Source organism: Lycium ferocissimum, chromosome 12 (assembly GCF_029784015.1).
Source record: "Lycium ferocissimum isolate CSIRO_LF1 chromosome 12, AGI_CSIRO_Lferr_CH_V1, whole genome shotgun sequence".
In the NCBI taxonomy this organism is placed as follows: Eukaryota; Viridiplantae; Streptophyta; class Magnoliopsida; order Solanales; family Solanaceae; genus Lycium; species Lycium ferocissimum.
Genome location: NC_081353.1, coordinates 47,605,637 through 47,611,050, shown reverse-complemented (window position 1 = coordinate 47,611,050; position 5,414 = coordinate 47,605,637).

Here is a 5,414-nt window from a genome sequence, read left to right as displayed (position 1 = left end):
ATGTATATGACTTGATTCACCGAGTCATAATGGGCGGGTACGGTATATTAGATAGATATACATGACTCTCATCTCATAAGGCACAGCATCAGTATCTTGATTATCATACTTGTCTCCGTCATCTTTTATTCGGTCATGATCTTCCTTATTGTATTTCATACTTTATATACTCGGACATATTTTTTGTACCGACCCCCCTCTTCGTGGGGTCGCGTTTCATGTCCGTGCAGTACGTACACTCGGTTTGGGATCCTCTAGCCTAGATTTTCGCTCGTTCGTTTCAGAGAGCTTCATTTTTCCGAGCCTTAGTCATTTTGGTACGATCCTTTGATATATACTTATGCATATCCGGGGTACGGCGGGGCCGTCCCGTTATATTTCACTATTATACTCTTGAGGTCCGTAGACATGTGTGGGTTGTATATAGGTTTTGGTCACCATATCGATATGGTTCATTTTGGATATTCCGTATATAGTGGCGCCTTGGTTTCCGCCATATTATGTTACGTTTTGTTAGCCGTGACTCCTCGTGGAGAGACAAAGTTCATTATGATATATGATGTTATAAGTCTATAGCTTGCTTTTACAAATTTCCATATTGTCCTTAGTTTTAGTCTGACTATATCTAGCAGGTTCGTATATGAGTGTCCAGCTCGGCACTAGTCATGGCTCATCGGGTTGGGTCGTGACAATTTGGGTTTTCGTTTTTTTCTTCTTTGTTTTGTTTCGTTTTGGTTCTCAGAGTTTCAATCTTTGCACTTAGAAAAGTAAAAGGTGATGAAATCCATAATTTGATCATTTTTTTGGGGGGGGGGGGGGGTCTTTATTTGAAAGTTTTTCTGTAAAATTAATGTGATGAAGCTTCCTCTGTAAAGATTTTCTTTTGGGTCTGTCTTTGTTTTGATGCTAATGTTTACATGGGTATGGGTGTTGTTAGTAATTGTATTATTAATATTTTGGCTTTTTGATTGAATCTCTGATTTCCAAATTTGCCTAATTAATTTGCTTATTCAAATCAGTTATTGCCTGAATTCCATCCTGAAGTCATTGACACGCCCAAATTAAACCTCTAAATTAGGAGTAAGCGGTCGTTGTCAAATATAAAACCCAACAAGGTTGGGGTCGAATCTCACAGAGAATACAATGAAGAAATAAACTTGTTAAGTGTAACGCTTGACTAATAGTCAATATTTCAAGAGACGGGAATGTACAAAGTATTTGGTTTTAATATTTATCATGATCATTAGTGAGAGAATGCTTGGTTTTGAATTAACAATGACTAAAGGCTTGTGGTTCCAATGGAAAGTAATGCGCTTATGTTTAACTTCAACTCATTTCTATTCATAAATGTAGTAGACCAAGGGGCACTTAATTCTTGCCAAACGTTTTCCAACCGACTTAGCAAACTTCATTCTAAGCTTTTCCAAGCCTTAGAATGTTTTATATGAGAACACCCATTTAGTCTCAACTAGCTTTTCTATTCCTAGCTCAAGCTATTAGATGAGGGTTATGCCTCAAATTATTGCTATTAACTCTTTTCCTACCCTTTACTTTCTTTTCCAAGCAAAGTAATGGTAATAAGGCACAAGTAATGTTGTACACCATCATAAGACATTGAAGCATGAAAAGTTAATGGAAAACACATTTGGCATATGGATGAAGTGTGAATATGAAACCCAATCACATAACTAACACATTTGGTCCCACAACCTTAGCTAAATCAGTTAGCTATTCATACCCATCAAATATAAAGTAGTAGCCAAAAGAATATTCATGGAACTTACAATAATATTAATGGCGAAGATGACAAAAGATAGAGAATCTTCTTAAAAGCTTCACAATAAATGATATTCCAAAACTCCACTTTTAGAGCTAAAAGACAATATGAACTGAAAAGTAGGGAATATTCAATGCTTTACACAGCAACCAATGACTAGTATTTATAGATGGGGGACAAAAAGTGAAAAAGTGGCTTTTAATGCACTCGTGCGGGGCAAGTATGCGATCGCATACTGAGTGTGCGCCCGCATACTCTCTGTTGATCGCCGCACTCTTGCTGTCTTCCATGGGATTATGCGAGCGCTAACTTAGTTGGCGAATATTCAACTGCACATCAAGTTTGCGGTCCTGCATATTCGTTGCATACTTGTGAAAACTGTTTTGCTCACTGGTTCTTCTGATGAGGAGTATGCGGACACATTACAGAGTGTGCGATCCCGCATACTCATCGTATGTCAGCATTTTTCTTTCTTTTTCTCATCGTTTTGTCCTTTTTGTGTCCTTGACTGAAAAACCTGAAATCATGAAACAACCTATGTCACGACCCAACCGTAGGCCGTGACTAGTGCCTGAGCTGGACACTCACATACATATCTATTAGGCATAATCAAACCGAAGCTAAACATCGTATAGAAACTTTGTGAGATCATACGACGTCTCAAGACATCACATGCATATGTCATGGTAACCTGTCTCCCAAGGAGTCACAACTAATCAAAAAGTAACATCGTATATAAGCCGGCAAGGCTATCATAACACACAGCTTCCAAAACACATGTACATACGCAAGCCGACAAGGCCACCACTATGAAGGAGAACGCACAAGCATAAAGCATATAGACCCAACTGAACAGTAACTATCCATAACCCACACATGTGTCTACAGACCTCTAAGAGTAACAACAATATCATATGACAGGACAGGGCCCCGCCGTACCCCTGAATAGACATATACATATAACGAAAGTGTCTGTACCAGAAATATAGGCTCCGGAACAAGGGAGCACTCCAAGACAGCAGAGTAGGTATCCTAAGTTGGCGGATCACCAAAACGATCGTCTGTACCTGCGGGCATGAAACCCAGCCCCCGAAGAAAGGGGGTCAGTACGGAATATGTACTGAGCATGTAAAGCACGAAATACGGTAAACAGGATCATACTGAAATACGGAGTATAGAAAACTAACACAATAACCAGAAAACCACAAGGCTTGCCTTTGAAACATAAATCATGTGTGTCCATATCGTACCCAACTCATTATGGGACTTAGTGACATAATTAGATAATCATCCTGTACGTATGCATATATATAACGTGTCCCGGCCCTCTAGTGAGGGACTCGGTAAATAAAATCATCATATACATGTACATATAACGTGTCCCGGCCCTCTAGTGAGGGACTCGGTGAAGGAGATCCTGTCCCCATCATGTATATATGTGTATATAACGTGTCCCGGCCCTCTAATGAGGGGCTCGGTGAAGGAGATCTTGTCTCCATCATGTATACCATACTCAGCCCATCCTGTGGGCTCGGTGCCATCATCGTATCATCATATCATCATACACATATAACGTGTCCCGGCCCTCTAGTGAGGGACTAGGTGAATAATGCAGTGGATCAGTGCACAAAAACATGTCCTGGCCCGGGACTCAGTGAAAGATGTAACAGTATGCACGAGCAGAGTAGTAAGAAACCATATGCATATAAATCATCATTTCAGACCTGATAGATAAGTAGACAAATCAACGCTCAAGTATCAAACGATAGTCATGTTAAATCCGTTCTACATGCCATTAGGACTGCGTTACAGAGAATCTTAGGTATCGTAGACATGTATCAAACCAATCCGAGCCCGCCCATGAAAGTTACGGACATTATTCGTTATAGAATCCTTTATGAACGTATCAAGGCAATCCGAGGCCGTCTATGAAAGTTACGGACATTATTCATTATAGAGTCCTTTAGGAATAGGATCCCTTTATACATCACTTACTATCCAATCATACAAAAGACTCAAGGGCAACGGCTCGACCACCTTAAGAAGGCTAATATCAAGAAGTGAATAAAAATCGTAGACATGCTCGGAACTTATGAATAGAGTTACCTCGAGGCTCGTATCGTATCTTACTTACATCTAAGACATGCCAAAAGAAAGAAGGGATAGGCTTTACATACCTTGTTCGCTTCCTAAGCTAATCCGAACTTAAGTTTCAGGCTTCCCAAGATCTACAACAACGTCATTAGATACCAAACATTAGCTATAGGTACTTAAGAATCCAATCCTAAGCTAGCACTTCATTTATAAAAATTCGGGCAACATTTCCTTTATAAATTCAACAACCCCGAGAATTCAACTCGGCCAAATCATCAACAACAATACCAACAACCATATTAACAACATCAACAATTAATTCAAAATTCATTCTAACGTTAGCAACCTTCTTCCACATAGTTCGACGGCATTTCATTTATATTCAATTCAACCACATACAATCAAGCCAACATCAATGCTCACACGTTCAAATACTAACCCGAGATCATTCAAACAAGACTCAAGAATACTTCAAACAATCCGCACAATATTTCAAACAGCCCAACCAACATACAACACCACCCGAAACCTCCAAACTCAATAAGAACAACAACAACACATTCCTCTCTTCCAAATTCATGAACTACACCAACAATCCACACGTTAACAACATCATTCTCATAAATACAAGAAATCATATTAAAACCACGTTAGCTTCTACAACAGACCCACAACGATTACAACTTGACTTGAACCATTAAACCTTCATTTTCATCGTAGAATCCACAACAACGAAGAACCAAAATACTAAGTAAATTTAATTCATTCTTCCTACACAAAACAACCCATACACGGCTCAACATCAACATACATGGTTCCATGAATTTCATTCATTTCTACACACTACAACATGCACAAACCATCCATAACACATGTAAAAGAAGATTAAACCTTACATTTTCCACTTCACTTCTCAACTTGGCGAGAGTTGTAAATTACAAAAATGAATGGTTTAATTGTTCCAACAACCACTCCACGTTATTTAGGACCTTCCAATTGGTTGGAATTCTAGAAGAAAATTATTTTTCTTGATCAATTCTCATGGCACCAAGTTCGGCTGGGCTATGGCCGAAAGTCTCCAAGTTTCTCTCCATGCTTCTCCAAGTTTCTAAAGTTGAAAATGATGAATAATTATCTTGCTTGGTCATCAATTATCTATATATATAATCCATACAAGGTGGACACATGCCCCACTCATGGCTTGAGTCAATTAAATTTGGCCAAGCCATGGGTGGGTGCCCACACAAGGCCACACGGCCACTCATGGCCTTGTTCATGAAATAATTAACTTTCCTTAATTACCCTCTAACCCCCAATCTTCCTTAATATTCCATACCAATAAGATTATAAGCAACTTGAGCCTTAAAACAAAATCGGAGATTAAAAGTCTCTACCTCGCATCCCAAAATAGTCTTGTCCTTAACTTATCGCGATTAGCTCGGAATATCCCAACGTACAAAATACGGGATATAACAACCTAGTAGAAATACAAACAAATGATTCAAAAGACTCCCAAAAAGAGATAAGTAGTGGTCATAAAAAG